Below are 12,494 nucleotides of genomic sequence, written 5' to 3'. Positions count from 1 at the left end.
GATGCTCTCAGTTGTGCCTCTATAGAAAGTATTCTTAGGATTTGGGGGCCCATACCAAACTTTTTCAACCGTCTGAGGTGACAAAGGTGCTGTTGTACCTTTTTTACCACACAGCTGGTATGTACAGACCACGTTAGATCCTTGGTGATGAACTTAAAGCTGTTCGCCCTCTCAACCCCAGATCCATTGATGTCTATAGGGATTAGCCTGTCTCCATTCCTCCTGTAGTCCACAACCAGCTCCTTTGTTTTTGCAGCATTGAGGGAGAGGTTGTTATCTTGATACCACTGTGTCAGGGTGATGACTTCTTCTCTGTAGGCTGCCTCATTATTATTTGAGATTAGGCCAATCAATGTAGTGTTGTCAGCAAATTTACTTAGCAGATTGGAGCTGTGGGTGGCAACATAGTCATGGGTATACAGAGAGTAAAGGAGGGGGCTGTGTGGGTGGTAGCATGCTGCAGATGTAGTGCTTGACCAGCCTCTGAAAGCATTTGCTTATTATTGAGGAGAGTGTGACAAGACGTCAGTCGTTCAGATATGTTACCTTGGTCTTTTTAGGTACAGGGACAATGGTGGGTGATTTGAAGCAGGAGGGCACTCTACACTGGGAGACGAAGCGATTAAAAATGTCAGTAAACACACCTGCCAGTTGTGTCGCGCACATCCTGAGTACCCACCCTGGGATGCCGTCTGGTCCCGCAGCCTTGCGACTGTCCACTTGTTGGAAATACCTACGTACTTCGGCGTCAGAAATGGCCAAGGTGCAGGTCGCATCAGCTGTAGGTTTCCTCAGGGGTTCAATATTGGTGACATCGAATCGAGCATAAAAAAGATTCAGCTCATATGGGAGAGAGGCAGCAATGTTGGAAACTCCACTGCATTTATCTTTGAAGTCTGCAGAGTTGTACAGACCTTGCCATAAGCTGCGTGTCTTGTTGGTGGAGAGTTGAGTGTGGGTCTTGTCCCTGTATTGTTGTTTTGCTGCCTTGATGACTTTGCGCAGATCGTAGCTGCATTTTTTGAGTTCCTGCTGATTACCGGCAATGTAAGCTCTACATATGTGTGTATGTAAGTATATGTATCTAAGAAATGTGGTGTAAGTGACATTGACAGTGGAATGACTGTTGCTGCCAGACTTTCATGCACAACTGTCTCTAGATTCTATAGACAATGGTGCGAAAAACACAAAATTTCCGGCTGTGTGGGTGAAAATGCCAGGTTAATGAGAGAAGTCGAAGGAGAATGACCAGACTGATTTAAGCTAACAGGAAAGCGACAGTAACTCAAATAACCATGCGTTACAACAGTGGCCTGTAGAAGATCATCTCTGAATGCACAACACGTCAAACCTTGAAGTAGATGGGCTACAGCAGCAGAAGACTGCCCCTGTACCTAATAAAGTGGCCACTGTGTGTGTGGATAAAAATGTAGATGCCCCGATGAGTAAATATGCAGACAACATAATTATTGTGAACAATGTATTCGGTTAGTTGAAAAAGCTCTTTGGTATTAGTCTTTTAGGACCTCTGAACAACAGAACCATACTGATTACCTTGGCTTAATGCTTGCCTTTCCAACTGTAGATTAATCCCATCCCTCAGAGTTGTTTTCCAAAGATTCAGACGCACTGCTTCTAATTAATTGACTTATCCCTGCTGCCCTTCTTGAATAAGGGTACTGCAGTTACAAAGCTGATGTAGATCATCAGAGTTCCTTGGGATTTGCCAGTGATTAGGCTCATTAACTTCCCTGCTAATTCTTTCCTAATAGTGATTTGTTTTGTTCATCATTTACACTGGACCTTTGGCTGATGCTCTCATTTTTTTCATATTTGCTTAGTTTACTCCTAAATTCTTTTTTCCCTTTATTTAGCAATATTTTAATCTTCTGTTGCTGAATTCCAAAACATTTACTTGCACATGGAAAAGCATGGCTTAAGATGGCGGTGGTGAAGCACAGCAACAATTTCTGGGTAGAAAACAAAATATAAGTTACTGTACTAATCGTACTTTTTGTCGGATATGATCACTGTAACTTCCATTTCGGAGTTGAACTGTTGAACTGCTGTTTAACTGTTAAACCTGGCTTTTTGCAGTGTGAACTGAAGTGCTGAAGGTGCAGGATGGTAGTGGTATTACGTGTACAGGCCAAATTAAGGTAGCTTGGCCCAGGCACGAGAGCAGGGAATGAGCCAATGTTGCTGGAGTGCACTTAGAGGCGACTTGATGTGGAAGAAGTGAGACGAGGTGAGCAGAGGCAATGCAGAGTCAAGATGGCAGAGTCCAGGCCCAGGCCTGAGAATGAGGAAAGAACCAAGGTTTGTTCAATCCGAGCGCTGGCTGAATAGGAAATGTCGGGTATGGGTTGAATTGAGGCAGTGGGGCCGGGGCCGGGGCCCAAGAGCATGTCAAACCAGCAGGTTCCTGGGTTCTAGAATGATTCAGGGTTTGGATGATTTAAGTGCCGGACCTGATTGGAAAGACCAAGGTGTTGAGGTTGGTGGAGAGGGATGGGCCAGTTCAGCTCGCTGTCCCACAAGGTTTACTCGTCTCTGCACTGAGCTGAGACTGTGGCCTGAAACTAATGGGCTTCTGGAACGGTTGCAGTGATGATTGGCTTCATGGCTGTGGAGTCACTTCTGTAAACTTCAGTTCTGAATGTTATTTGTTTACTTTTATTGTTGCACCATTTGTTTCTTTTTGTGCACATTCAGTGTTTAACAGCCATCTTTTTTAATGGGTTATATTAGGTTACTTTCTTTAGTGGCTGCCTGCATGGAGACAAATTTCAAGGTTGTATATAGTGTGCATACTTTGATAATAAGTGTACTTTGTAGCTTTGGACTCACAGCAGGTCTCGTCTTTCAAACTTGATTGTTTTTTGAGGAGGTGATTGATGAAAGTGGTGCTATAGAAGTTGTCTAGATTAACTTTAGTAGGTATTTGACAAGGTCCTTCATGGTAGTTTTATCCAGAAGACTTAAGACATGAGATCCACAGTGACTTTTAGACTGGATTATAAATTAGCTTGACCACAGAAGAGGGTTTTGGTATAAAGGTATCACTCAGGCTGGAGGTCTGTGTTCTGTGGAGTTCTACATGGATCAGGCACCTCTACTAGGTCATAGAACAGCATAAGAACAGGCCATTCAGCCCACAATGTTTCTCTGAACCAGCTAAAAAGCACATCAAAAACATCCGAGCACTTAATTCCTCCTACCTACACCATTTCCATATCACTTCATCTTCCTTACATATCTTCCTTGCCTATCCAAATGTCTCTTAAAACCCTTCAATGTATTTGCCTCTACCACTATACCAGGTAGTACATTCGAGGTATCCATCACTCTCTGAGTAAAAATCTTATTCCCCGCATCCCCTTTGAACCTATCCCCTCTCACCTTCAATGCATGCCCTCTGGTGTTAGACATTTCAGCCCTGGGAAACACACCTCTGTCTATGCTATTTATGTCTCTCATAATCTTCTAAACCTCTGTCAGATCTCCCCTAGTCTCTGGTGCTCCAGAAACAAGTTTTGATTGGTCATTTTTTTTTGTCAGGGAGTTCTGTACTCCATACCTCTATCACCATACCAAAAAGTATATATTGGTGAGACTGGAAGGCCATTGAAGACCAGGGTAGCAGAATATAAGAGTGCCTTAAAAAACTTGAAAGCAGAACAAAATGGGGTTGCTAAACACTGCCTATCGTGCTCATAGACCAAGGTTTGATGAGGCCACTGCCCTTGGCAAGGAAGAGAATGTCTACAAGAGAAAGATTAGGGAATCACCAGAGACAGAGCATCTGGGGCCTAAACATAGGTTCTAAGAGTATAGAGATGGCTCTACATTCCTAAAGAATGTTTGGTCTAAATAATCAGATCAAGGCCAATTCAAACTAACCATTGAAGAATAGGCAATTCAGATCCAGCCAGTCAGAATTGAGCATTAAGCCCTGTCCATGCTTGCTCACTCGAGAGAGTATATAAGGAGGTGTCTCTAGGAGGATTTGTCATTTGACTAACTTGTGCCTGAGGAAGGTGATTAGGTTTTCATCCAGGTTATTTATATACATCACAAACAGCGGATAACCCAGCAAAGGATCTTATGGAACTCCACTAATTACAGACCTCTAACTCCAATAAGACCTTCACCCACCACCCTGTCTTCTATGTGCAAGTCAGTTCCGAATCCAAACAGCCAATTTGCTGCTGATCCCATGCATCTTAAACTTTTGAATTAGTCTCCCATGAGGGATTTTGTCAAGCACCCTCCTAAATCTATATAGATAACATCTACTGTCCGTGATAGAAGACTTGAATCAAAATATAGATGAGTTGGTTAGTAAGTATGCAGAGGAGATAGAAATTGGTGGAGTTGCAGACAGTGAAGAAGGTTGTCAAAGGATCCAGCAGAATGTAGACCAGTTACAGGCATAGGTAGTGAAATAGTAGATGGAGTTCAATCTGAGCAAATGTAAGGCGTTGCACTTTGGAAGGTCAAATGAAAAGAGAAAGTATACAGTTAATAGCAGGACTGTTAACAGTATTGATATACAGAGGCATGATGGAGTCCAAGTCTATAGCTCCCTGAAAAAGGCAACTACGAGTACATACAAGTAGATGAGTGGTATGTAAAGCATATTGCATGTTTGCCTTCACTGGTCAGAGCACTGAGTTTAAAAGTTGCATAATCATGTTTCAGCTTTATAAAACTTTGGTTGGGTCGCATTTAGAGTAATGTGTGCAGTTGTTTATGTCCCTTTGCAGGAAGGACATGGAGGCTTTGGAGATGTTCATTCAGATGCAGCCTGGATTAGAGGGTTTGAGTTCTCAGGACTATTATTGTCGCATGTACCTAAATACAGTGAAAAGCTTGTCTTGCATACTTTTCATACAGATTGAACCATTACATAGTACATTGAGGTCAAACAAGGTAAAACAATAACTGAATGCAGAGTGACGTGTAATGGCTTCACAGAAAGTACAGTGCAGGTAAAGATGCAAGTTCATAACTAAGTCGTATTTGAGATCAGGAGTCCATCTTATCAAACTTGGAAACCATTACATAATCTCATAAGTGCAGAATAGAAGCTGTCCATAAGCCTGGTACGCACTTCCAGCGTTTTTTTAAATCTCCTAGAAACATAGAAAATAGGTGCAGGAGTAGGCCATTCAGCCCTTCGAGCCTGCACCGCCATTCAGTATGATCATGGCTGATCATCCAACTCAGAACCCTGTACCTGCTTTCTCTCCATACCCCCTGATCCCTTTAACCACAAGGGCCATATCTAACTTCCTCTTAAATATGGCCAATGAACCGGCCTCAACTGTTTCCTGTGGCAGAGAATTCCACAGATTCACCACTCTCTGTGTGAAGAAGTTTTTCCTCATCTCGGTCCTAAAAGGCTTCCCCTTTATCCTTAAACTGTGACCCCTCGTTCTAGACTTCCCCAACATTGGAAACAATCTTCCTGCATCTAGCCTGTCCAATCCCTTTAGAATTTTATACGTTTCAATAAGATCCCCCCTCAATCTTCTAAATTCCAGTGAGTATAAGCCTAGTCGATCCAGTCTTTCTTCATATGAAAGTCCTGCCATCCCAGGAATCAATCTGGTGAACCTTCTCTGTACTCCCTCTATGGCAAGAATGTCTTTCCTCAGATTAGGGGACCAAAACTGCACACAATATTCTAGGTGCAGTCTCACCAAGGCCTTGTACAACTGCAGTAGAACCTCCCTGCTCCTGTACTCAAATCCTTTTGCTATGAAAGCCAACATACCATTTGCCTTTTTCACCGCCTGCTGTACCTGCATGCCCACCTTCAATGACTGGTGTACAATGACACCCAGGTCTCGTTGCATCTCCCCTTTTCCTAATCGGCCACCGTTCAGATAATAATCTGTTTTCCTGTTTTTGCAACCAAAGTGGATAACCTCACATTTATCCACATTAAATTGCATCTGCCATGAATTTGCCCACTCACCTAACCTATCCAAGTCACCCTGCATCCTCCTCACAGCTAACACCGCCGCCCAGCTTCGTGTCATCCACAAACTTGGAGATGCTGCATTTAATTCCCTCGTCTAAATCATTAATATATATTGTAAACAACTGGGGTCCCAGCACTGAGCCTTGCGGTACCCCACTAGTCACTGCCTGCCATTCTGAAAAGGTCCCATTTACTCCCACTCTTTGCTTCCTGTCTGCCAACCAATTCTCTATCCACATCAATACCTTACCCCCAATACCGTGTGCTTTAAGTTTGCACACTAATCTCCTGTGTGGGACCTTGTCAAAAGCCTTTTGAAAATCTAAATATACCACATCCACTGGCTCTCCCCTATCCACTCAACTAGTTACATCTTCAAAAAATTCTATAAGATTTGTCAGACATGATTTTCCTTTCACAAATCCATGCTGACTTTGTCTGATGATTTCACCTCTTTCCAAATGTGCTCTTATCAAATCTTTGATAACCGACTCTAGCATTTTCCCCACCACCGATGTCAGACTAACCGGTCTATAATTCCCTGGTTTCTCTCTCCCTCCTTTTTTAAAAAGTGGGGTTACATTAGCCACCCTCCAATCCTCAGGAACTAATCCAGAATCTAAGGAGTTTTGAAAAATTATCACTAATGCATCCACTATTTCTTGGGCTACTTCCTTAAGCACTCTGGGATGCAGACCATCTGGCCCTGGGGATTTATCTTCCTTTAATCCCTTCAATTTACCTAACACCACTTCCCTACTAACATGTATTTCCCTCAGTTCCTCCATCTCACTAGACCATTACTATTTCTGGAAGATTATTTATGTCCTCCTTAGTGAAGACAGAACCAAAGTAGTTATTCAATTGGTCTGCCATGTCTTTGTTCCCTATGATCAATTCACCTGTTTCTGACTGTAAAGGACCTACATTTGTCTTGACCAATCTTTTTCTTTTCACGTATCTATAAAAGCTTTTACAGTCAGTTTTTATGTTCCCTGCCAGCTTTCTCTCATAATCTTTTTTCCCTTTCCTAATTAAGCCCTTTGTCCTCCTCTGCTGGTCTCTGAATTTCTCCCAGTCCTCAGGTGTGCCGCTTTTTTTTTGCTAATTTATATGTTTCTTCTTTGGACTTGATACTATCCCTAATTTCCCATGTCAGCCACGGGTGCACTACCTTCCCTGGTTTATTCTTTTGTCAAACTGAGATGAACAATTGTTGTAGTTCATCCATGCGATCTTTAAATGCTTGCCGTTGCATATCCACCGTCAACCCTTTAAGTATCATTTGCCAGTCTATCTTAGCTAATTCACGTCTCATACCTTCAAAGTTACCCTTCTTTAAGTTCAGAACCTTTGTTTCTGAGTTAACTATGTCACTCTCCATCTTAATGAAGAATTCCACTGTATTATGGTCACTCTTACCCAAGGGGCCTGGCATGACAAGGTTGCTAACTAACCCTTCCTCATTGCTCAATACCCAATCTAGAATGGCCTGCTCTCTAGTTGGTTCCTCGACATGTTGGTTCAGAAAACCATCCCGCATACATTCCAAGAAATCCTCTTCCTCAGCACCCTTATCAATTTGGTTCACCCAATCTATATGTAGATTGAAGTCACCCATTATAACTACTGTTCCTTTATTGCAAGCATTTCTAATTTCCTGTTTAATGTCATCCCCAACCTCACTACTACTGTTAGGTGGCCTGTACACAACTCCCACCAGCGTCTTCTGCCCCTTAGTGTTATGCAGCTCTACCCATATCGATTCCGCTCTTATGTGATGGGAGAAGGGGGAAGCAAAAATGTCCAGTGTGGTTGGGGTCTATGAGTTTGCGGGCTGCTTTACTGAGGCAGCGAGAAGTATTGGAGAATCCATAGAGGATTTCCGTGATGTGCTGAACTGGGTCCACAACTCTGGAGATTTTCTTGTAGTCATGAGCAGAACAGTTGCCATACTTAGATGTGATGTATCCAGGTAGGATTCCTTTTATGATGTATTGATGAAAATTGGTAAGGGTCGAAGGGAACATGCTGAATTTCTTTAGCTTCCTGAGGAAGTAGAGATATTGGTGAGCTTTCTTAGCCATAGCATTTACATGGTTTGATCACAAGTTATTGGTGATGCTCACTCTTAGGAACTTGAAGGTTTCAGTACCATTGGTGTAGACAGGTGCATGTGCACCACCTCACTCCCTGAAGTGAATAACCAGCTCTTTGGTTTTACTGACATTGAAGTCAAGGTTATTGTCATGTGACCATGTCACTAGGCTATCTCCTTCCTGTATTGCAACCCATCATTATTTGAGATATGGCCCACACTGTGGTATCATCTGCAAAGTCGTAGATGGATTTAGAAAAGAATCTGGCCACGCAGTCATAAGTATACTCAGTAGAACAGAGGGTAAGGATTCAACCTTGTTGAGCATCACTGTTCGGAGTAATCATTGTGGAGCTCTTGTTGTCTATCCTTACTGCCTGTTGGCTGTTGGTCAAGAAATCGAGGATCCATTTTCAGTGGGAGAGGATGACTTCCAGGGTTCACAGTTATGTGATGAGTGCTTGGAATTATAGTATTGAAAATGGAGCTGTAATCAATAAACAATATTTATTTATTATTAGAGAGGTTGGACAAAGTGGGATTGCTTTCTCTGGAGAATCAGAGGTTTACAGCCAGTCAGAAATGGGATAAATAGGATACGCAGAATCTTTTACCCAGGGTAGAAATGCATTTAAGGTGAGGGAAAAATGTTTAAAGGAGTTATGCATGGGATGTTTTGTTTACAAAGAGTGATAGGTGCCTGGTACAGGCTTCCAGGAGGTGCTGTGTTTAAGAGACTTTTAGTAGGTAAATGAATATGCATTGAATGTGGGTCATGTACAGCAGATGGGATTATTTGCACATTGTGATCAGCACAGACATGGTGGGGCAAAGGGCTTGTAGTGTTTTAAATTCCATTCCTAATCCTCCTTGGTGGAGTCATAAGTAGATAATGAAGAGATGACAGATAAAGCCATAAGGCATCATAGGAGCAGAATTAGGCCAATCAGCCCATCAAGTCTGCTCCGCCATTCCATCGTGGCTGATCCTGGATCCTACTTAATGCCATACACCTGCCTTCTCGCCATATCCTTTGAAGCCCAAACTGATCAGGAAACTATCAACTTTCACCTTAAATATATCCACGGACTTGGCCTCCACCGCAGTCTGTGGCAGAGCATTCCACAGATTCACTTCCCTCTGGCTAAAAAAATTCCTCTTTGCCTCTTCTAAAAGGTCACCCCTCAATTTTGTTCTGGTTTTGGTTACCCCACCATAGGAAATATCCTTTCCGCATCCACCCTATATAGTCATTTCAACATTCAGTATGTTTCATTGAGATCTCCCTGCATTCTTCTAAATTCCAGTGAGTACAAGCCCAAAGCTGCCGAACGCTCCTCGTGTTAACCCCTTCATTCCTGGAATCATCATTGTGAACCTCCTCTGGCCTCTGTCCAATGACAATACATCCTTTCTGAGATAAGGGGCCGAAAACTATGACTGTACTCCAAACAACAACACACACAAAATGCTGGTAGAACACAGCAGGCTAGGCAGCATCTATAGGGAGAAGCGATGTCGACGTTTCGGGCCGAGACCCTTCATCCAGACTAGCCTGAACTAGCCTGCTGTGTTCTACCAGCATTTTGTGTGTGTTGTTGTTTGAATTTCCAGCATCTTCAGATTTCCTCGTGATTGCACTGTACTCCAAATGTGGCCTGAGTAGTGTCTTATAAAGGCTCAGCATTATCTCCTTACTTTTATATTCTATTCTCCTTGAAGTAAATGCCAACATTGCATGTGCCTTCTTTACCACAGACTCAACCTGTCAATTGACCTTCTGGGACTCTTGCACGAGGGCTCCCAAGTCCCTCAGCACATCTGATGTTTGAACATTCATCTCCTTTAGATAATAGTCTGCACTTTTGTTCGTTTTACCAAAATGCATTATCATACATTTCCAAACACTGTATTCCATCTGCCACTGTTTTGCTCATTCTTCCAATCTGTCTCAGTCCTGCTGCAATTGCATTGCTTCCTCAGCACTACCTATCCCTCCACCTATCTTTGTATCATCCGCAAACTTTGCCACAAAGCCATCAATTTAATTATTCAAATCATTGACAAACAGTGTGAAAAGTAGCAGCCACAGAACTGACCCCTGAGGAACATCACTAGTCACTAGCAGCCATCCAGAAATGGCCCCTTTTATTCACACTCACTGCCTCCTGTCTGTCAGCCATTCCACTATCCATGCCAGTGTCTTTACTGTAGCGCCACAGGATTTTGTCTTGTTACCCCCAGCCTCGTGTGGCACCTTATCAAATGCCTTCTGAAAATCCAAAACATCCTCTCCCTCTCCATAGTCCACCCTGCTTGTTACTTCCTTGAAGAACTCTAACAGATTTGTCAGGCAAAGTTTCCCTTTACAGAAACCATGCTGACTTTTCCTTATTTTATCACTAGTCTCCAAGTACCTCAAACCTTATCCTTAATAATGGTCTTAAACACTTTCCAAGCCACTGCGGTTAGGTTAACTGGCCTAAAATATCTTTTCTTTTGTCTTTCTCCCTTCTTAAAGAGTGGAGTGACATTTTTTAAAAAATTTTTTTTATTAGTTTTTCAAAACATTTTACAAATTAAAAACCCCAAATCCCAGTGAGGAGCATTAATACAGTGCAAAATTAAGCATACAATAACAATATGCTACAAAGGAAGACAATTTAACAAAAAAGCACCTAAATTAAAGACAAGTAAGCTTAGTGTCCTCCCCAAGCCCCACAACACAAGAAAAAAACAACTCCAGACCGACCACAACACAATATAGAGAGTATAAGTCAGGACAGTCAAACTCCCAGACTGTGAATACACTTAGCAACAGAGGATAGTAATGCCTACTACCAGAAAAAAAAGGGAGCTGAAAGCAAGGGACCGAAAAGAAGAAAAAAAAAAAGAAAAAAAAACCCTAGTCAAGAGGAAGGTTATAAAAGTACTCGATAAAAGGTCCCCAGACCTTATGGATCTTTAGATCCGAATTAAGAACTGAATAATGAATTTTTTCAAGGTCCAAGCAGAGTGGAGTGACATTTGCAATCTTCCAGTCCTCTGGGACCCTGCCAGAATCATGTGATTATTGAAAGATCATGACATTACAGCTGTTATCTCTTCAGCAACCTCTCTCAGGACTCTGGGATGTACTCCACCTGGTCCAGGTGACTTATCCACCTTAAAACCTTTGAGTTTGCCTAGCACTTTTTGCTTTGTAATAGCAATGGCACTCACTCCTGCTCCCTGACAGCCATGGACTTCTGGCACACTGCTAGTGTCTTCCACAGTGAAGAATGATGCAAAGTACCCATTAAGTTCATGTGCCATTTCTTTGTCCCCCATTGCTACCTCACCAGCATCATTTTCCAGTGGTCCAATATCAACTCTCACCTCCCTTTTACTCTTTATATAACTGAAAAAGCTTTCAGTATCCTGCTTTATGTTATTGACTAGCTTTTCCCCGATAGCTTTTTTTAGTTGTCTCTTGTTTGATTCTAAAAGCTTCCCAATTATCCAACTTCCCACTCACTTTTGATACTTTAATGCCCTTTCCTTGCCTTTTATGCAGGCCTTAACTTCCTTTGTAAGCCATTTGAAAACTGCTTCTTCTAGAGAACATATCTATCCTGCGCCTTGTGAACTATTCCCCGAAACTTCAGTCATCTCTGCTCCGCTGTCATCCCAGCCAGTATCCTCCTCCAATCCACCTGGGCAAGTTGCTCTCTCATTCCTCTGTAATTCCCTTTATTCCATTGCAATACTGATACATGTGATTTTCTCCCTCTCAAAGGTTCTGGTCACAGTACAGCAAAGGTGTGGTAAATCATTGGTTAGATTTTACTTGGAGCGTTACGTGCAGTTCTGGTCTCACTACAGCAAGATGTGGTAGGAACAGGGTGTATAGAAGAGATTCACCATAATATTGCCTAGAATGGAGAGACTGAGTCCAAAGGAGAGATTGGAACGAGTCCTGCTGAAGGGTCTCGGCCCAAAACGTCAACTGTACTTTTTTCCTTAGATGTTGCCTGGCCTGCTGAGTTCCTCCAGCATTTTCTATGTTTCGCTTGGATTTCCAGTACCTGCACATTTTCTCTTGTTTGTGAGAGATTGGATCGGCTGAATTTATTAAAGAAGTTACCTGGAACGGAGAGATTGAGTTCAAAGGAGAGATTAGATTGGCTGGATTCATTCACCCTGGAGCATAAAGGAGTGACCTTTATAAAATTCTGAAAGGCATGAATAAGATAGTTGCAATCATTTTATTTTTGCCAGGGCAGGGTTGTATAGTATTAGAGGGCACAGGTTTAAAGTAGGAGGGGAGAAGTGTAAAGGAGATCTGAGGAGTTCAATTGTCATGCTGAGGGTCATGAATATCTGAAATAAGCTGCCAGAGGAGATATTGGAACTGGTTTATTG

General features: G+C 42.4%; 1 protein-coding gene across 2 annotated transcripts in view; it reads left to right on the top strand.

The window, feature by feature from the left end:
- Positions 1–12,494, top strand: part of btbd9 (BTB (POZ) domain containing 9) — a 140,596-nt gene that overhangs the window by 34,341 nt on the left and 93,761 nt on the right. The window lies entirely within an intron of this gene.

The sequence above is a fragment of the Hemitrygon akajei genome, chromosome 9 (assembly GCF_048418815.1).
Source record: "Hemitrygon akajei chromosome 9, sHemAka1.3, whole genome shotgun sequence".
In the NCBI taxonomy this organism is placed as follows: Eukaryota; Metazoa; Chordata; class Chondrichthyes; order Myliobatiformes; family Dasyatidae; genus Hemitrygon; species Hemitrygon akajei.
The sequence above is the reverse complement of the archived record's forward strand: the minus strand, read 5'-3'. Positions and strand labels throughout refer to the sequence as shown.